Source organism: Aegilops tauschii, chromosome 4 (assembly GCF_002575655.3).
Source record: "Aegilops tauschii subsp. strangulata cultivar AL8/78 chromosome 4, Aet v6.0, whole genome shotgun sequence".
In the NCBI taxonomy this organism is placed as follows: domain Eukaryota; kingdom Viridiplantae; phylum Streptophyta; class Magnoliopsida; order Poales; family Poaceae; genus Aegilops; species Aegilops tauschii.
Window position 1 is genome coordinate 349,235,029 of NC_053038.3, and position 21,908 is coordinate 349,256,936.

Below are 21,908 nucleotides of genomic sequence, written 5' to 3' on the forward strand. Positions count from 1 at the left end.
CCCCAAGACGGCGCCTTGGCACCAAGGCGCGCGGCTCCGCGGCGTGATCCGCCGCGCCCGGCGCCCGCGCGCGAAGAGAGAAGCTGCCAAGAAATCCCGCGGCCGCGAGAAGCTGCACCTGCGCTCCCCGCTCCACCTCGTCAAGACCGCGCGCCGCCCGCAGCGGCACAGCGCGGACCCCGCCAAGACCAAGCTCCACCTGTGAAGCAGGCCCCGACAACCACGGCCGGCTGCCGCGCCTTCACCCCCGAGCTACGTAGCGTCGCCTGGCCAGGCAAGTTCAAGCCAGACCTGCCTCCTCGCTACGACGACACCGCCAACCCCGCGGAGTTCCTGCAGCTCTATCAGCTGAGCATCGAAGCGGCCAACGGCGACGAGAAGGTCATGGCGAACTGGTTCCCCATGGCTCTCAAGGATGGGGCTTGCTCCTGGCTTCTAAACCTGCAGCACGGCTCGATCTCCTCCTGGGACGAGATGCGCGACCGCTTCGTCTCCAACTTCCAGGGCACTCGTGACCGCCCGCCAGCCACGGGTGACCTGCGTCGCATCAAGCAGCAACCAGGAGAGACCCACCAGAAGTACATCCAGCGCTTCAACAACACCCGCCTCAAGATCCCCAAGGTCACGGACGAAGCCATCATCTCCGCGTTCTCTAACGGCGTCCGTGACATCAAGATGAAGGAAGAGCTAGCCATCCACGAGGAGCTCTGCACCTCTCAGGAGTTGTTCAACCTGGCGACCAAGTGCGCAAGAGATGAGGAGGGGCGCCTCTCTCTCCTTGAGCTGCCAGCCGTGGGCGCGGAGGAGAAGAAGGCCAAGGCCAAGGACGTGAAGTGCAAGGAGGCAGCTGTGCTCGTAGCGCAGCCCGACACCAAGCGGGGCAAAGATCAGCCTGAGTCATCCAAGAACGGCCGACCGTTCTACGCCTTCCACAACCTGAACACCCACAACACCTGCGACTGTCAAGAGCTTAGAGCCATACGGGAAGGACGCTACGGTCGACGCCCCGAGCGCAACGACCGGGGCTACGGCCGCGGAGGAGGACGTGGAGGCGGACGCTGGGACGATCGTGGCTCGCGCCAGGAGTGGCGCGACCGGCTTCGTGAGGACCGCTGGCAGGACCAACCTCGTGAGGGCGCCTGGAGGGACCCGCCTCGTGAGGATCACCCCCAGCACAACACCGGTCTTCCTCCGCTGCCGCCACCAAGAAGGAACGACGACCACCACCAGGACGAGGGGGCTGGGGGCTTCCAGGAGCCGCGTACAATCGCCTGGATCTTGGGCGGCGCCCAGGCCCCAGCCTCTCAGCGCATCTTCAAATAGTTCGCTCGCGAGGTGAACGCGGTGATCCCCAAGCTCGAGGCCACGCGCCCACTCAAGTGGTCCCAATGCGCCATCACTTTCAACTCGGCGGATCAGCTCAAGTGCACAGCCGCCGCTGGCGCCCTCCCTATGCTGTGTTCCCTAGTCATCAGCAATGTGCAGGTCACCAAGATCCTCATCGACGGCGGCGCAGGGCTCAGCGTCCTGCCCGTCGACACGTTTGACAACCTCCAAATGCCATATGAACAGCTCCAGCCCACCAAGCCTTTCTCAGGAGTGACCGACGGTTCCACCACACCGATAGGGCAGGTCCACCTGCCTGTCACCTTCGGGGAGCGCAAGAACTACCGCATCGAGCTCATCGACTTCGACGTCGCGCACATCCGCCTGCCGTACAATGCTATCCTCGGGTATCCAGCCCTGGCCAAGTTCATGGTAGTCACTCATCACGGCTACAACGTTCTCAAGATGCCAGGAAGCAGAGGAATCATCACGGTCCCGTGTGAAGAGAGGGATGCGGTGTGCTCCCTCGAGCGCGCCTTTCAAGCTGCAGCAATCGACGACCCCGACAACAGAAGTGAAGGCCCTCCGGAGGCCATCCCCAAGAAGAAGAAGCCGCGCCGCGCGGGACCTCAGGAGGATGGCGACGCGGCAGGAGCCTCATCAGGATCTGCGCCCGTCCCAGGGGCGCCTCCCTCCATCGCATAGGAAAGCGTGCCTGGCGCCCTCCTCAGGCAGGGCTCGGGGGCTCTCTTCTGGAGGGCCTCTGACTTTGCCAACCTCACGAGGGAGGCGCTTGGGCACCACCTGGAAGCGTGCTTCGCGGCACATGTTCCTCAGGAGAGCACAGGACAAGGAGTGCCCACCACTCAGGAGTTCATCACCAAGACCACTCAGGAACTGCAAGATGCAAGGGCCATGCGCGGCGACAGCCGCTCACGAGGGGCAGCTCCGCATCCTGGCGAGGATATTGGGCTGCGTGTCTGCATCGATGTCCCCGGGCTCAACAGGGCTGCATCTCAGGAGCGCTTCTGGCCATCGCGTGTGGGCCGCTGCGAGGGCCCACCACACAGCTACGTTCGCATGCCCTTCGGCTTGCCGAGCGTGGCGTCAGCCTACCAGCGCGACCTGCAGCGAGTCCTGGCGGCTCAGGAGGCCAGGTACCACACCGTCCTGGAGGAGATGGAGACGGTCTCCAGGGAACCTCCTGAGCCACCAGAGCCTCCCGAGGCTCAGGGGCCCGGTGGCTCGTGAGGAGTCGTTTCTTCAACGCACGCCTTCAGCTGCACCAACTCTACTTCGTCTACAGAACCAGGTGACATCTTCCAAGCTCGTTTAAGCTGGGAGCGCCCCTCGGGCTGCATTATTCCCAGGCCACATGGGTCCGTCCCTGTGGCATGTATCCCTTTTGCTTATGTCTTTAGCTTACCTTGCTGGGGGCGCCCCTCGGGCTGCATCATCCCCAAGCCGCTCGGGCCGGACCCGGTGGCATGTATCTTCCTGCATTTATCCAAGTTGATCTGCCCTCTGTGCTTAACCTTCCTATGCCTATCGCCTGCTCGACTACCGCCCGCCACAGGTCTGTTCATCCTATGCAATTCGCTTGCACGTTAAAAGGGGGGCTCCTGAGCATCGCGACTCAGGAGCTCTTACTGGCTCTCCAGCCCTCACCCCCTGGCCTTGACCACGGCATCGCGACCTGGCATACCAGCGGCGGCTGAGCCCGCTCGAGGGCCGGGACCTGAGGATGTAGAGTGCTTGCATCTAACCGCCTTGCAGGGACATACAGTCACCAAGACTCAAGACCAGGTGCAACCCGCCTTGAGGTAGGGCCTCGTGAGTCCCGCGCTGGCTCATGAGTGCCCAGATACACCTCGCAGCCCTGCCGTGCAAGCCACGTGTCAGGGCGGGGCTGTACACGCCCCGGGGGCTCCTCCCGGAGGGCCCCCCATCCCACGCCCAAGCGGAAGCACTATGCTCCGCGCTGGTGATAAACAACTGAGGGCGGCCCCATGATCGTACCAACCTCAGGGAGCCCAGAGCTCAGCGCCCAGCCTCACCACGACGCCTCCCCTCGGGAGAGCCGCACGAGGGGCTGGGCACGGGGCCTGCGCTTGGGTCACGCCCAAGCGCACGCCACCCAACCAGGTTCCCCGGACCTGGGCGTCGCGCGCCCCTCCCGAGGCCTCGGCGAGGGCAGGTATGGAAATTGTTTGCACGTCAAGGGGGACTCCTGAGCATCGCGACTCAGGAGCCTAACTGGTCACGTAGCCCCTCACTCCTTGGTCTGTCTTCATCTCCAGTCAGCCCAATGGCGGTCAAGGTATCGCGGGGCCGGGCTCTGCCGACGTAGAACATTAATCTATCCTCACGAGCTCTCCCTATATGTTGTTTGCGCGTCAAGGGGGACTCCTGAGCATCGCGACTCAGGAGCCTAACTGGTCACGTAGCCCCTCACTCCTTGGTCCATCCTGGTCTCCGGTCGGCCCAATGGCGGTTGAGGTATGCGCGGGGCCGGGCTCTGCCGACGCAGAACGCAAAGCAAATAGGAAGGAAATCGCAAAATCTCGAAGCAAATATTACAAGCATATTGTTCTCACAATACCAAATGAAAAGTCTAAACGCCTCCACGAGGCATGATACATGTCGTAGGAACGGAACGGGAAGAATGGCCGCGGGTCACCTCTAGACGTTGCCGTCGCCTGCGGAAGGTGCTCCCCCGTGAGCAATTTTTTCTTCACCTTCACCACCAGCTGCAAGGTCGACGACATTGCCGGACAGAGGAGCGGAGACAAAGCCGCGGAACTTCCTCAGCAAGCCCCCCACCTGATCTTGCACGGCCGCGGCAGCCGCCTCGCATTGATCTTCAGCTACAGGCTCCAGCAGCTCATCAAGGCAAGCGTTGGGGTCGCGAAGGTGCAGGTGGCTAAAGACGCGGGTCAGCGCGGCTGAAGACATGACGCAAGCTTCTGCCTCCGCCATGGGACCGAGGCCATCAACGACCTCCTCAAGCGCCTTCACCACGAGAGGAAGCAGCTGGGCGGGGCCGTCCTCGTCGGTGTCCAGCGGCTTCTCCAGGCCGTGCTCGTAGAGTGTCTTCAGTGCCTTGCGAGACCTCTTCTCGAGATCGGCGAAGGCCACGCGGTCTTCGGCCAGGACTCGCGCCTTGGCATCAAGGTCGGCCTCCCTTGTCCCCATCTTCCGCTCCAACTCTTCCAACCGGTTGCGCTCGGTGGCCTGCTTCTTCCCCAGCTCCGCCAGCTCAGCATCACGGTTCTTGATGGCTTCCTCCCGGGCCTTCATCTCCTCCTCCTTCGCTTGGCGGCAGCGTACCTCTTCGGCGTGCTTGTCGTGCAGGCCCTGCAACTCGCCCTCCAGCACTTGGCAGCGGTCACGGGCAGCCTTGGCGTCTTTTAGCACCGCCTCATGATCGGCTACAGCGCTGGCGGCTCCTTGCTTCTCCTTCTCGGAAGCCGCAACAGCGTGGCCCAGCGCCGCGCGAACTGCCAGGTCGGAGTGAAGCCAGCCAGAGGCCAACTCCAGAACGCCGATAGGCGCCGCCCCCCTTCCTAGTCCAATTCAGACCAGAGGGGGAGGGGACGCGCGGCCTGCCTTGGCCGGCCCCTCTCTCTCTCTCTCCACTAGGACCCAACAAGGCCCATTAACCCCGGGGGGTTCTGGTAACCCCTACGGCACTCCGGTAAAATCCCGATTTCACCCGGAACTCTTCCGATGTCCAAATGTAGGCTTCCAATATATCAATATTTATGTCTTGACCATTTTGAGACTCCTCATCATGTCCGTGATCATATCCGGGACTCCGAACTACCTTCGGTACATCAAAACATATAAACTCATAATACCGATCGTCACAGAACTTTAAGCGTGTGGACCCTACGGGTTCAAGAACTATGTAGACATGACCGAGACATGTCTCCGGTCAATAACCAATAGCGGAACCTGGATGTTCATATTGGTTCCTACATATTCTACAAAGATCTTTATCGGTCAAACCATATAACAACATATGTTGTTCCCTTTGTCATCGGTATGTTACTTGCTCGAGATTCGATCGTCGGTATCTCAATACCTAACTTAATCTCGTTACCAGCAAGTCTCTTTACTCGTTCTGTAATGCATCATCCCGCAACTAACTCATTAGTCACATTTCTTGCAAGGCTTATAGTGATGTGCATTACCGGGAGGGCCCAGAGATACCTCTCCGACAATCGGAGTGACAAATCCTATTCTTGATCTATGCCAACTCCACGAACACCATTGGAGACACCTGTAGAGCACCTTTATAATCACCCAGTTACGTTGTGACGGTTGGTAGCACACAAGGTGTTCCTCCAGTATTCGGGAGTTGCATAATCGCATAGTCATAGGAACATGTATAAGTCATGAAGAAAGCAATAGCAGTAAACTAAACGATCAAGTGCTAAGCTAATGGGATGGGTCAAGTCAATCACATCATTCTTCTAATGATGTGATCCCGTTAATCAAATGACAACTCATGTCTATGGTTAGGAAACTCAACCATGTTTGATCAACGAGCTAGTCAAGTAGAGGCATACTAGTGACACTATGTTTGTTTATGTATTCACATATGTATTATGTTTCCGGTTAATACAATTCTAGCATGAATAATAAACATTTATCATGATATGAGGAGATAAATAATAACTTTATTATTGCCTCTAGGGCATATTTCCTTTAGTCTCCCACTTACACTAGAGTTAATAATCTAGATTACACAGTAATGATTCTAACACCCATGGAGTCCTGGTGCTGGTCATGTTTTGCTTGTGGAAGAGGCTTAGTCAATGGGTCTGCAACATTCAGATCCGTATGTATCTTGCAAATCTCTATGTCTCCCAGCTGGACTTGATCCCGGATGGAATTGAAGCGTCTCTTGATGTGCTTGGTTCTCTTGTGAAATCTGGATTCCTTTGCCAAGGCAATTGCACCAGTATTGTCACAAAAGATTTTCATTGGTCCCGATGCACTAGGTATGACACCTAGATCGGATATGAACTCCTTCATCCAGACTACTTCATTTGCTGCTTCCGAAGTAGCTATGTACTCCGCTTCACACGTAGATCCCGCCACGACGCTTTGTTTAGAAACACCAACTAACAGCTCCACCGTTCAATGTAAACACGTATCCGGTTTGCGATTTAGAATCGTCCGGATCAGTGTCAAAGCTTGCATCGACGTAACCATTTACGACGAGCTCTTTGTCACCTCCATAAACGAGAAACATATCCTTAGTCCTTTTCAGGTATTTCAGGATGTTCTTGACCGTTGTCCAGTGATCCACTCCTGGATTACTTTGGTACCTCCCTGCTAAACTAATAGCAAGGCACACATCAGGTCTGGTACACAGCATTGCATACATGATAGAGCCTATGGCTGAAGCATAGGGAACATTTTTCATTTTCTCTCTATCTTCTGCAGTGGTCGGGCATTGAGTCTGACTCAACTTCACACCTTGTAACACAGGCAAGAATCCTTTCTTTGCTTGATCCATTTTGAACTTCTTCAAAACTTTATCAAGGTATGTGCTTTGTGAAAGTACAATTAAGCGTCTTTATCTATCTCTATAGATCTTGATGCCCAATATATAAGGAGCTTCACCGAGGTCTTTCATTGAAAATCTCTTATTCAAGTATCCTTTTATGTTATCCAGAAATTCTATATCATTTCCAATCAGCAATATGTCATCCACATATAATATTAGAAATGCTACAGAGCTCCCACTCACTTTCTTGTAAATACAGGCTTCTCCAAAAGTCCGTATAAAACCATATACTTTGATCACACTATCAAAACGTTTATTCCAACTCCGAGAGGCTTGCACCAGTCCATAAATGGATCGCTGGAGCTTGCACACTTTGTTAGCTCCCTTTGGATCGACAAAACCTTCTGGTTGCATCATATACAACTCTTCTTCCAGAAATCCATTCAGGAATGCAATTTTGACATCCATTTGACAAATTTCATAATCATAAAATGCGGCAATTGCTAACATGATTCGGACAGACTTAAGCATCACTACGGGTGAGAAAGTCTCATCGTAGTCAACTCCTTGAACTTGTCGAAAACCTTTCGCAACAAGTCGAGCTTTGTAGACAGTAACATTACCGTCAGCGTCAGTCTTCTTCTTGAAGATCCATTTATTCTCTATGGCTTGCCGATCATCGGTAAAGTCAACCAAAGTCCATACTTTGTTCTCATACATGGATCCCATCTCAGATTTCATGGCCTCAAGCCATTTTGCGGAATCTGGGCTCATCATCGCTTCTTGATAGTTCGTAGGTTCGCCTTGGTCAAGTAGCATGACCTCCAGAATAGGATTACCGTACCACTCTGGTGCAGATCTTACTCTGGTTGACCTACGAGGTTCGGTAGTAACTTCATCTGAAGATTCATGATCAACATCATTAACTTCCTCACTAATTGGTGTAGGTGTCATAGAAACCGGTTTCTGTGATGAACTACTTTCCAATAAGGGAGCAGGTACAGTTACCTCATCAAGTTCTACTTTCCTCCCACTCACTTCTTTAGAGAGAAACTCCTTCTCTAGAAAGGATCCATTCTTAGCAACGAATATCTTGCCTTCGGATCTGTGATAGAAGGTGTACCCAATAGTCCCTTTGGGTATCCTATGAAGACACATTTCTCCGATTTGGGTTCGAGCTTATCAGGTTGAGGCTTTTTCACATAAGCATCGTAACCCCAAACTTTAAGAAACGACAACTTTGGTTTCTTGCCAAACCACAGTTCATAAGGCGTCGTCTCAACGGATTTAGATGGTGCCCTATTTAACGTGAATGCAACCGTCTCTAAAGCATAACGCCAAAACGATAACGGTAAATCAGTAAGAGACATCATAGATCGCACCATATCTAGTAGAGTACGATTACGACGTTCGGACACACCATTACGCAGTGGTGTTCCGGGTGGCGTGAGTTGCGAAACTATTCCGCATTGTTTCAAATGTTGACCAAACTCGTAACTCAAATATTCTCCTCCACGATCAGATCATAGAAACTTCATTTTCTTGTTACGATGATTTTCCACTTCACTCTGAAATTCTTTGAACTTTTCAAATGTTTCATACTTATGTTTCATTAATTAGATATACCCATATCTGCTCAAATCATCTGTGAAGGTGAGAAAATAACGATACCCGCCGCGAGCCTCAATATTCATCGGACCACATACATCAGTATGTATGATGTCCAACAAATCCGTTGCTCGCTCTATTGTTCCAGAGAACGGCGTTTTAGTCATCTTGCCCATGAGGCATGGTTCGCAAGTACCAAGTGATTCATAATCAAGTGATTCCAGAAGTCCATCAGTATGGAGTTTCTTCATGCGCTTTACACCAATATAACCCAAACGGCAGTGCCACAAATAAGTTGCACTATCATTATGAAGTTTGTATCTTTTGGCTTCAACATTATGAATATGTGTATCACTACTATCGAGATTCATCACAAATAGACCACTCTTCAAGGGTGCATGACCATAAAAGATATTACTCATATAAATAGAACAACCATTATTCTTAGATTTAAATGAATAACCATCTCGCATCAAACAAGATCCAGATATAATGTTCATGCTTAACGCTGGCACCAAATAACAATTATTCAGGTCTAAAACTAATCCCGAAGGTAGATGTAGAGGTAGAGTGCCGACGGCGGTCACATCGACTTTGGAACCATTTCCCACGCGTATCGTCACCTCGTCCTTAGCCAGTCTTCGCATAATTCGTAGTCCCTGTTTTGAGTTGCAAATATTAGCAACAGAACCAGTATCAAATACCCAGGTGCTACTGCGAGCTCTAGTAAGGTACACATCAATAACATGTATATCAAATATACCTTTGTTCACCTTGCCACCCTTCTTATCCGCCAAATACTTGGGGCAGTTCCGCTTCCAGTGACCAGTTTGTTTGCAGTAGAAGCACTCAGTCTCAGGCTTAGGTCCAGACTTAGGTTTCTTCTCTTGAGCAGCAACTTGTTTGCCGTTCTTCTTGAAGTTCCCCTTCTTCTTCACTTTACCCTTTTTCTTGAAACTGGTGGTCTTGTTGACCATCAACACTTGATGCTCCTTTTTGATTTCTACCTCCGCAGCCTTTAGCATTGCGAAGAGCTCGGGAATTGTCTTATCCATCCCTTGCATATTATAGTTCATGACGAAGCTCTTGTAGCTTGGTGGCCGTGATTGAAGAATTCTGTCAATGACACTATCATCCAGAAGATTAACTCCCAGTTGAATCAAGTGATTGTTATACCCAGACATTTTGAGTATATGTTCACTGACAGAACTGTTCTCCTCCATCTTGCAGCTGTAGAACTTATTGGAGACTTCATATCTCTCAATCCGGACATTTGCTTGAAATATTAACTTCAACTCCTGGAACATCTCATATGCTCCATGACGTTCAAAACGTCGTTGAAGCCCCGGTTCTAAGCCGTAAAGCATGGCACACTGAACTATCGAGTAGTCATCAGCTTTGCTCTGCCAGACGTTCTTAACGTCGTCAGTTGCATCTGCAGCAGGCCTGGCACCCAGCAGTGCTTCCAGGACGTAATTCTTCTGTGCAGCAATGAGGATAATCCTCAAGTTAGGAACCCAGTCCGTGTAATTGCTACCATCATCTTTCAACTTTGCTTTCTCAAGGAACGCATTAAAATTCAACGGAACAACAGCACGGGCCATCTATCTACAACAACATAGACAAGCAAAATACTATCAGGTACTACGTTCATGATAAATTTAAGTTCAATTAATCATATTACTTAAGAACTCCCACTTAGATAGATATCCCTCAAATCATCTAAGTGATCACGTGATCCATATCAACTAAACCATAACCGATCATCACGTGAGATGGAGTAGTTTTCAATGGTGAACATCACTATGATGATCATATCTACTATATGATTCACGCTCGACCTTTCGGTCTTAGTGTTCCGAGGCCATATCTGCATATGCTAGGCTCGTCAATTTTAACCCGAGTATTCTGCGTGTGCAAAACTGTCTTACACCCATTGTAGATGAACGTTCAGCTTATCACACCCGATCATCACGTGGTGTCTCGGCACGACGAACTTTGGCCACGGTGCATACTCAGGGAGAACACTTTTACCTTGAAATTTAGTGAGAGATCATCTTATAATGCTACCGTCAAACAAAGCAGAATAAGATGTGTAAAGGATAAACATCACATGCAATCAATATAAGTGATATGATATGGCCATCATCATCTTGTGCCTTTGATCTCCATCTCCAAAGCACCGTCATGATCACCATCGTCACCGGCGCGACACCTTGATCTCCATCGTAGCATCGTTGTCGCGCCAACTATTGCTTCTACGACTATCGCTACCGCTTAGTGATAAAGTAAAGCAATTACAGGGCGATTGCACTGCATACAATAAAGCGACAACCATATGGCTCCTGCCAGTTGCCGATAACTCCGTTACAAAACATGATCATCTCATACAATAAATATAGCATCATGTCTTGACCATATCACGTCACAACATGCCCTGCAAAAACAAGTTAGACGTCCTCTACTTTGTTGTTGCAAGTTTTACGTGGCTGCTACGGGCTGAGCAAGAACCGTTCTTACCTACGCATCAAAACCACAACGATAGTTCGTCAAGTTAGTGTTGTTTTAACCTTCTCAAGGACCGGGCGTAGTCACACTCGGTTCAACTAAAGTTGGAGAAACTGACACCCGCCAGCCACCTGTGTGCTAAGCACGTCGGTAGAACCAGTCTGGCGTAAGCGTACGCGTAATGTCGGTCCGAGGCGCTTCATCCAACAATACCGCCGAACCAAAGTATGACATGCTGGTAAGCAGTATGACTTGTATCGCCCACAACTCACTTGTGTTATACTCGTGCATATAACATCTACGCATAAACCTGGCTCGGATGCCACTGTTGGGGAACGTAGTAATTTCAAAAAAATTCCTACGCACACGCAAGATCATGGTGATGCATAGCAACGAGAGGGGAGAGTGTCGTCCACGTGCCCTTGTAGACCGTTAAGCGGAAGCGTTATGACAACGCGGTTGATGTAGTCGTATGTCTTCACGGTCGACCGATCCTCAGTACCAAACGTACGGCACCTCCGTGTTCAGCACACGTTCAGCTCGGTGACGTCTCGCGAACTCACGATCCAGTAGAGCTCGAGGGAGAGTTTCGTCAGCACGATGGCGTGGTGACGATGTTGATGAAGCTACCGATGCAGGGCTTGGCCTAAGCACCGCTACGATATGACCGAGGTGGATTATGGTGGAGGGGGCACCGCACACGGCTGGGAGAGATCAATGATCAACTTGTGTGTTCTAGGGTGGCCCCCTGCCCCCGTGATACGTCTCCAACGTATCTATAATTTTTGATTGTTCCATGCTATTATATTATCTGTTTTGGATGTTTATGGGCTTTATTATACACTTTTATATTATTTTTGGGACTAACCTATTAACCGAAGGCCCAGCCCAAATTGCTGTTTTCTTGCCTATTTCAGTGTTTCAAAGAAAAGGAATATCAAACGGAGTCCAAACGGAATGAAACCTTCGGGAGAGTTATTTTTCGAACGGAAGCAATCCAGGAGACTTGGAGTAGACGTCAGGGAAGCTTCGAGGTGTCCACGAGGCAGGGAGGTGCACCTACCCCCTGGGCACGCCCCCACCCTCGTGGGTCCCTCGTGGCTCCCCTAACCGACTTCTTTCACCTATATATGTCCATATACCCTAAAAACATTGGGGAACAGAATAGATCGGGAGTTCCGCCGCCGCAAGCCTCTGTAGCCACCGAAAACTAATCTAGACCCGTTCCGGCACCCTGCCGGAGGGGGTGATCCCTCATCGGTGGCCATCCTCATCATCTCGGCGCTCTCCATGACGAGGAGGGAGTAGTGCACCCTCGGGGCTGAGGGTATGTTCCAGTAGCTATGTGTTTGATCTCTCTCTCTCTCTCTCTCGTGTTCTTGATTTGGCACGATCTTGATGTATCGCGAGCTTTGCTATTATAGTTGGATCTTATGATGTTTCTCCCCCTCTACTCTCTTGCAATGGATTGATTTTTCCCTTTGAAGTTATCTTATCGGATTGAGTCTTTAAGGATTTGAGAACACTTGATGTATGTCTTGCATGTGCTTATCTATGGTGACAATGGGATATCACGTGATCTTCTTGATATATGTTTTGGTGATCAACTTGCGGGTTCCATGACCTCGTGAACTTATGCATAGGGGTTGGCGCACGTTTTCGTCTTGACTCTCCGGTAGAAACTTTGGGGCACTCTTTGAAGTACTTTGTATTGGTTTGAATAGATGAATCTGAGATTGTGTGATGCATATCGTATAATCATACCCATGGATACTTGAGGTGGCATTGGAGTATCTAGGTGACATTAGGGTTTTGATTGATTTGTGTCTTAAGGTGTTATTCTAGTACGACTCTATGATAGATCGAACGGAAAGAATAGCTTCGAGTTATTTTACTACGGATTCTTGAATAGATCGATCAGAAAGGATAACTTTGAGGTGGTTTTGTACCCTACCATAATCTCTTCGGTTGTTCTCCGCTATTAGTGACTTTGGAGTGACTCTTTGTTGCATGTTGAGGGATAGTTATATGATCCAATTATGTTATTATTGTTGAGAGAACTTGCACTAGTGAAAGTATGAACCCTAGGCCTTGTTTCCTAGCATTGCAATACCCTTTACGCTCACTTTTATCGCTTGCTACCTTGCTGTTTTTATATTTTTCAGATTACAAATACTCATATCTATCATCCATATTGCACTTGTATCACCATCTCTTCGCCGAACTAGTGCACCTATACAATTTACCATTGTATTGGGTGTGTTGGGGACACAAGAGACTCTTTGTTATTTGGTTGCAGGGTTGTTTGAGGGAGACCATCTTCATCCTACACCTCCCATGGATTGATAAACCTTAGGTCATCCACTTGAGGGAAATTTGCTACTGTACTACAAACCTCTGCACTTGGAAGCCCAACAACGTCTACAAGAAGAAGGTTGTGTAGTAGACATCATGCTCTTTTCTGGCGCCGTTGCTGGGGAGGTGAGTGCTTGAAGGTATATCTTTAGATCTTGCAATCGAATCTTTTAGTTTCTTGTTTTATCGCTAGTTTAGTTTATAAAAGAAAACTACAAAAAAAATGAAATTGAGGGTACCTCATATGCTTCATCATTTTAATGTCTTCCGTGAAAATAAGGATTCTGGTAATTGTGCTCAATTGCTAGAGGAAGAATGCATTAAAATGTTTGGCACTAAATCTTTGAATGATGAGCATGATTGCAATGTTGTTAGTATGAATTCTTTGAATGCCCATGATGCTAATGACATGCAAAGCCACAAGCTTGGGGATGCTATGTTTGATGAATATGATATTTTTAGTCCCCCAAGTTTTGATGTGCAAATTTATTATGATGAAAGCATGCCTCCTATCTATGATGATTATTCTGATGACATGTATGCTATAAAGAATAATGATAACCATGAAACTTGTCATCTTGATCTTAATTTTCAATCACATGATAGTTATTTTGTTGAGGTTGCTCCCACTATTCCGAATGAGAAGAATTTTGCTTATGTGGAGAGTAGTAAATTTTCTATGCTTGTAGATCATGAAAAGAATGCTTTATGTGATGGTTATATTGTTGAATTCATTCATGATGCTACTGAAAATTATTGTGAGGGAGGAATATATGCTTGTAGGAATTGCAATAATATCAAGTTTCCTCTCTATGTGCTTAAAATCTTAAAGCTATGCTTGTTTTGCTTTCCTATGCTAGTTGATTTTTGTTCCCATAAGTTGTTTGCTCACAAAATCCCTATGCATAGGAAGTGTCTTAGGCTTAAATGTGCTAGTCATATGCTTCATGATGCTCCCGTTATGTTTCAATTCTTATCTTTTATGTGAGCATCATTGAAATCATCATGCCTAGATAGAAAGGCATTGAAGAAAAGCGCTTGTTGGGTGACAACCCAGTATTTACCCCTACTGTATTTGTGTGTCCACATGATTAAGTTACTGTATTAATCATGTTTTATAGCTTTTGTTTCAATAAAGTGCCAAGTAAGACCTATAGGATCTTCTTGGATGATAATTATTTGATCTTGCTAAAAAAGACAGGAACTTTCTGCTCACGAAAACAATTGTTAAAAATCACCAGAAAGTGATAAAATACTGATTCCAATTGCAGTAGATAAATAATCAAATTATCTAGGTCGTCCTATTTTGGCAGATGTCTCTGAGTTCTAGAAGTTTGCGTTTAATGCAGATTATTACAGACTGTTCTGTTTTCGAGCTTATCAGGTTGAGGCTTTTTCACATAAGCATCGTAACCCCAAACTTTAAGAAACGACAACTTTGGTTTCTTGCCAAACCACAGTTCATAAGGCGTCGTCTCAACGGATTTAGATGGTGCCCTATTTAACGTGAATGCAACCATCTCTAAAGCATAACGCCAAAACGATAACGGCAAATCAGTAAGAGACATCATAGATCGCACCATATCTAGTAGAGTACGATTACGACGTTCGGACACACCATTACGCTATGGTGTCCGGGTGGCGTGAGTTGCGAAACTATTCCGCATTGTTTCAAATGTAGACCAAACTCGTAACTCAAATATTCTCCTCCACGATCAGATCATAGAAACTTCATTTTCTTGTTACGATGATTTTCCACTTCACTCTGAAATTCTTTGAACTTTTCAAATGTTTCATACTTATGTTTCATTAATTAGATATACCCATATCTGCTCAAATCATCTGTGAAGGTGAGAAAATAACGATACCCGCCGCGAGCCTCAATATTCATCGGACCACATACATCAGTATGTATGATTTCCAACAAATCCTTTGCTCGCTCTATTGTTCCGGAGAACGGCGTTTTAGTCATCTTGCCCATGAGGCATGGTTCGCAAGTACCAAGTGATTCATAATCAAGTGATTCCAGAAGTCCATCAGTATTGAGTTTCTTCATGCGCTTTACACCAATATAACCCAAACGGCAGTGCCACAAATAAGTTGCACTATCATTATCAAGTTTGTATCTTTTGGCTTCAACATTATGAATATGTGTATCACTACTATCGAGATTCATCACAAATAGACCACTCTTCAAGGGTGCATGACCATAAAAGATATTACTCATATCAATAGAACAACCATTATTCTCAGATTTAAATGAATATCCGTCTCGCATCAAACAAGATCCAGATATAATGTTCATGCTTAACACTGGCACCAAATAACAATTATTCAGGTCTAAAACTAATCCCGAAGGTAGATGTAGAGGTAGAGTGTCGACGGCGATCACATCGAATTTGGAACCATTTCCCACGCGTATCGTCACCTCGTCCTTAGCCAGTCTTCGCTTAATTCGTAGTCCCTGTTTCAAGTTGCAAATATTAGCAACAGAACCAGTATCAAATACTCAGGTGCTACTGCGAGCTCTAGTAAGGTACACATCAATAACATGTATATCACATATACCTTTGTTCACCTTGCCATCCTTCTTATCCGCCAAATACTTGGGGCAGTTCCGCTTCCAGTGACCAGTTTGTTTGCAGTAGAAGCACTCAGTCTCAGGCTTAGGTCCAGACTTAGGTTTCTTCTCTTGAGCAGCAACTTGTTTGCCGTTCTTCTTGAAGTTCCCCTTCTTCTTCACTTTACCCTTTTTCTTGAAACTGGTGGTCTTGTTGACCATCAACACTTGATGCTCCTTTTTGATTTCTACCTCCGCAGCCTTTAGCATTGCGAAGAGCTCGGGAATTGTCTTATCCATCCCTTGCATATTATAGTTCATGACGAAGCTCTTGTAGCTTGGTGGCAGTGATTCAAGAATTCTGTCAATGACACTATCATCCGGAAAATTAACTCCTAGTTGAATCAAGTGATTGTTATACCCAGACATTTTGAGTATATGTTCACTGACAGAACTATTCTCCTCCATCTTGCAGCTGTAGAACTTATTGGAGACTTCATATCTCTCAATCCGGACATTTGCTTGAAATATTAACTTCAACTCCTGGAACATCTCATATGCTCCATGACGTTCAAAACGTCGTTGAAGCCCCGGTTCTAAGCCGTAAAGCATGGCACACTGAACTATCGAGTAGTCATCAGCTTTGCTCTGCCAGACGTTCTTAACGTCGTCAGTTGCATCTGCAGCAGGCCTGGCACCCAGCGGTGCTTCCAGGACGTAATTCTTCTGTGCAGCAATGAGGATAATCCTCAAGTTAGGAACCCAGTCCGTGTAATTGCTACCATCATCTTTCAACTTTGCTTTCTCAAGGAACGCATTAAAATTCAACGGAACAACTGCACGGGCCATCTATCTACAACAACATAGACAAGCAAAATACTATCAGGTACTACGTTCATGATAAATTTAAGTTCAATTAATCATATTACTTAAGAACTCCCACTTAGATAGATATCCCTCAAATCATCTAAGTGATCACGTGATCCATATCAACTAAACCATAACCGATCATCACGTGAGATGGAGTAGTTTTCAATGGTGAACATCACTATGATGATCATATCTACTATATGATTCACGCTCGACCTTTCGGTCTTAGTGTTCCGAGGCCATATCTGCATATGCTAGGCTCGTCAATTTTAACCCGAGTATTCTGCGTGTGCAAAACTGTCTTACACCCGTTGTAGATGAACGTTCAGCTTATCACACCCGATCATCACGTGGTGTCTCGGCACGACGAACTTTGGCCACGGTGCATACTCAGGGAGAACACTTTTACCTTGAAATTTAGTGAGAGATCATCTTATAATGCTACCGTCAAACAAAGCAGAATAAGATGTATAAAGGATAAACATCACATGCAATCAATATAAGTGATATGATATGGCCATCATCATCTTGTGCCTTTGATCTCCATCTCCAAAGCACCGTCATGATCACCATCGTCACCGGCGCGACACCTTGATCTCCATCGTAGCATCGTTGTCGTCTCGCCAACTATTGCTTCTACGACTATCGCTACCGCTTAGTGATAAAGTAAAGCAATTACAGGGCGATTGCACTGCATACAATAAAGCGACAACCATATGGCTCCTGCCAGTTGCCGATAACTCCGTTACAAAACATGATCATCTCATACAATAAATATAGCATCATGTCTTGACCATATCACTTCACAACATGCCCTGCAAAAACAAGTTAGACGTCCTCTACTTTGTTGTTGCAAGTTTTACGTGGCTGCTACGGGCTGAGCAAGAACCGTTCTTACCTACGCATCAAAACCACAACGATAGTTCGTCAAGTTAGTGCTGTTTTAACCTTCTCAAGGACCGGGCGTAGTCACACTCGGTTCAACTAAAGTTGGAGAAACTGACACCCGCCAGCCACCTGTGTGCTAAGCACGTCGGTAGAACCAGTCTCGCGTAAGCGTACGCGTAATGTCGGTCCGGGGCGCTTCATCCAACAATACCGCCGAACCAAAGTATGACATGCTGGTAAGAAGTATGACTTGTATCGCCCACAACTCACTTGTGTTATACTCGTGCATATAACATCTACGCATAAACCTGGCTCGGATGACACTGTTGGGGAACGTAGTAATTTCAAAAAAATTCCTACGCACACGCAAGATCATGGTGATGCATAGCAACGAGAGGGGAGAGTGTCGTCCACGTACCCTTGTAGACCGTTAAGCGGAAGCGTTATGACAATGCGGTTGATGTAGTCGTACGTCTTCACGGTCGACCGATCCTTAGTACCGAACGTACGGCACCTCCGTGTTCAGCACACGTTCAGCTCGGTGACGTCCCGCGAACTCACGATCCAGTAGAGCTCGAGGGAGAGTTTCGTCAGCACGATGGCGTGGTAACGATGTTGATGAAGCTACCGATGCAGGGCTTGGCCTAAGCACCGCTACGATATGACCGAGGTGGATTATGGTGGAGGGGGCACCGCACACGGCTGGGAGAGATCAATGATCAACTTGTGTGTTCTAGGGTGGCCCCCTGCCCCCGTGATACGTCTCCAACGTATCTATAATTTTTGATTGTTCCATGCTATTATATTATCTGTTTTGGATGTTTATGGGCTTTATTATACACTTTTATATTATTTTTGGGACTAACCTATTAACCGAAGGCCCAGCCCAAATTGTTGTTTTCTTGCCTATTTCAGTGTTTCGAAGAAAAGGAATATCAAACGGAGTCCAAACGGAATGAAACCTTCGGGAGAGTTATTTTTCGAACGGAAGCAATCCAGGAGACTTGGAGTAGACGTCAGGGAAGCTTCGAGGTGTCCACGAGGCAGGGAGGTGCACCTACCCCCTGGGCACGCCCCCACCCTCGTGGGTCCCTCGTGGCTCCCCTAATCGACTTCTTTCACCTATATATGTCCATATACCCTAAAAACATTGGGGAACAGAATAGATCGGGAGTTCCGCCGCCGCAAGCCTCTGTAGCCACCGAAAACTAATCTAGACCCGTTTTGGCACCCTGCCGGAGGGGGTGATCCCTCACCGGTGGCCATCCTCATCATCTCGGTGCTCTCCATGACGAGGAGGGAGTAGTGCACCCTCGGGGCTGAGGGTATGTTCCAGTAGCTATGTGTTTGATCTCTCTCTCTCTCTCTCGTGTTCTTGATTTGGCACGATCTTGATGTATCGCGAGCTTTGCTATTATAGTTGGATCTTATGATGTTTCTCCCCCTCTACTCTCTTGCAATGGATTGATTTTTCCCTTTGAAGTTATCTTATCGGATTGAGTCTTTAAGGATTTGAGAACACTTGATGTATGTCTTGCATGTGCTTATCTATGGTGACAATGGGATATCACGTGATCTACTTGATGTATGTTTTGGTGATCAACTTGCGGGTTCCATGACCTCGTGAACTTATGCATAGGGGTTGGCGCACGTTTTCGTCTTGACTCTCCGGTAGAAACTTTGGGGCACTCTTTGAAGTACTTTGTATTGGTTTGAATAGATGAATCTGAGATTGTGTGATGCATATCGTATAATCATACCCATGGATACTTGAGGTGGCATTGGAGTATCTAGGTGACATTAGGGTTTTGATTGATTTGTGTCTTAAGGTGTTATTCTAGTACGACTCTATGATAGATCGAACGGAAAGAATAGCTTCGAGTTATTTTACTACGGATTCTTGAATAGATCGATCAGAAAGGATAACTTTGAGGTGGTTTTGTACCCTACCATAATCTCTTCGGTTGTTCTCCGCTATTAGTGACTTTGGAGTGACTCTTTGTTGCATGTTGAGGGATAGTTATATGATCCAATTATGTTATTATTGTTGAGAGAACTTGCACTAGTGAAAGTATGAACCCTAGGCCTTGTTTCCTAGCATTGCAATACCCTTTACGCTCACTTTTATCGCTTGCTACCTTGCTGTTTTTATATTTTTCAGATTACAAATACTCATATCTATCATCCATATTGCACTTGTATCACCATCTCTTCGCCGAACTAGTGCACCTATACAATTTACCATTGTATTGGGTGTGTTGGGGACACAAGAGGCTCTTTGTTATTTGGTTGCAGGGTTGTTTGAGGGAGACCATCTTCATCCTACACCTCCCATGGATTGATAAACCTTAGGTCATCCACTTGAGGGAAATTTGCTACTGTACTACAAACCTCTGCACTTGGAAGCCCAACAACGTCTACAAGAAGAAGGTTGTGTAGTAGACATCATGCTCTTTTCTGGCGCCGTTGCTGGGGAGGTGAGTGCTTGAAGGTATATCTTTAGATCTTGCAATCGAATCTTTTAGTTTCTTGTTTTATCGCTAGTTTAGTTTATAAAAGAAAACTACAAAAAAATGAAATTGAGGGTACCTCATATGCTTCATCATTTTAATGTCTTCCGTGAAAATAAGGATTCCGGTAATTGTGCTCAATTGCTAGAGGAAGAATGCATTAAAATGTTTGGCACTAAATCTTTGAATGATGAGCATGATTGCAATGTTGTTAGTATGAATTCTTTGAATACCCATGATGCTAATGACATGCAAAGCCACAAGCTTGGGGATGCTATGTTTGATGAATATGATATTTTTAGTCCCCCAAGTTTTGATGTGCAAATTTATTATGATGAAAGCATGCCTCCTATCTATGATGATTATTCTGATGACATGTATGCTATAAAGAATAATGATAACCATGAAACTTGTCATCTTGATCTTAATTTTCAATCACATGATAGTTATTTTGTTGAGGTTGCTCCCACTATTCCGAATGAGAAGAATTTTGCTTATGTGGAGAGTAGTAAATTTTCTATGCTTGTAGATCATGAAAAGAATGCTTTATGTGATGGTTATATTGTTGAATTCATTCATGATGCTACTGAAAATTATTGTGAGGGAGGAATATATGCTTGTAGGAATTGCAATAATATCAAGTTTCCTCTCTATGTGCTTAAAATCTTAAAGCTATGCTTGTTTTGCTTTCCTATGCTAGTTGATTTTTGTTCCGATAAGTTGTTTTCTCACAAAATCCCTATGCATAGGAAGTGTCTTAGGCTTAAATGTGCTAGTCATATGCTTCATGATGCTCCCGTTATGTTTCAATTCTTATCTTTTATGTGAGCATCATTGAAATCATCATGCCTAGATAGAAAGGCATTAAAGAAAAGCGCTTGTTGGGTGACAACCCAATATTTACCCCTACTGTATTTTTGTGTCCACATGATTAAGTTACTGTATTAATCATGTTTTATAGCTTTTGTTTCAATAAAGTGCCAAGTAAGACCTATAGGATCTTCTTGGATGATAATTATTTGATCTTGCTAAAAAAGACAGAAACTTTCTGCTCACGAAAACAATTGTTAAAAATCACCAGAAAGTGATAAAATACTGATTCCAATTGCAGTAGATAAATAATCAAATTATCTAGTTCGTCCTATTTTGGCAGATGTTTCTGAGTTCTAGAAGTTTGCGTTTAATGCAGATTATTATAGACTGTTCTGTTTTTGACATATTCTGTTTTCTATGTGTTGTTTGCTTATTTTGATGAATCTATGAGTAGTATCGGAGGGTATGAACCATAGAGAAGTTGGAATAAAGTAGATATTACACCAATATGAATTTAGAATGAGTTCACAACAGTACCTAAGTGGTGATTTATTTTCTTATACTAACGGAGCTTACGAGTTTTCTGTTGAGTTTTGTGTTGTGAAGTTTTCAAGTTTTGGGTAAAGATTCGATGGACTATGGAATTAGGAGTGGCAAGAGCCTAAGCTTGGGGATGCCCAAGGCACCCCAAGGTAATATTCAAGGACAACCAAGAGCCTAAGCTTGGGGATGCCCCGGATGGCATCCCCTCTTTCGTCTTCGTTCATCGGTAACTTTACTTGGAGCTATATTTTTATTCACCACATGATATGTGTTTTGCTTGGAGCGTCATTTTATTTTCTTTTGTTTTGCTTGCTGTTTGAATAAAATACAAAGATCTGAAAATCTTAAATGTTATAGAGGCTTCACATAGTTACATAATTATTTTTGAGTAGTTTGTCTTTTGCTC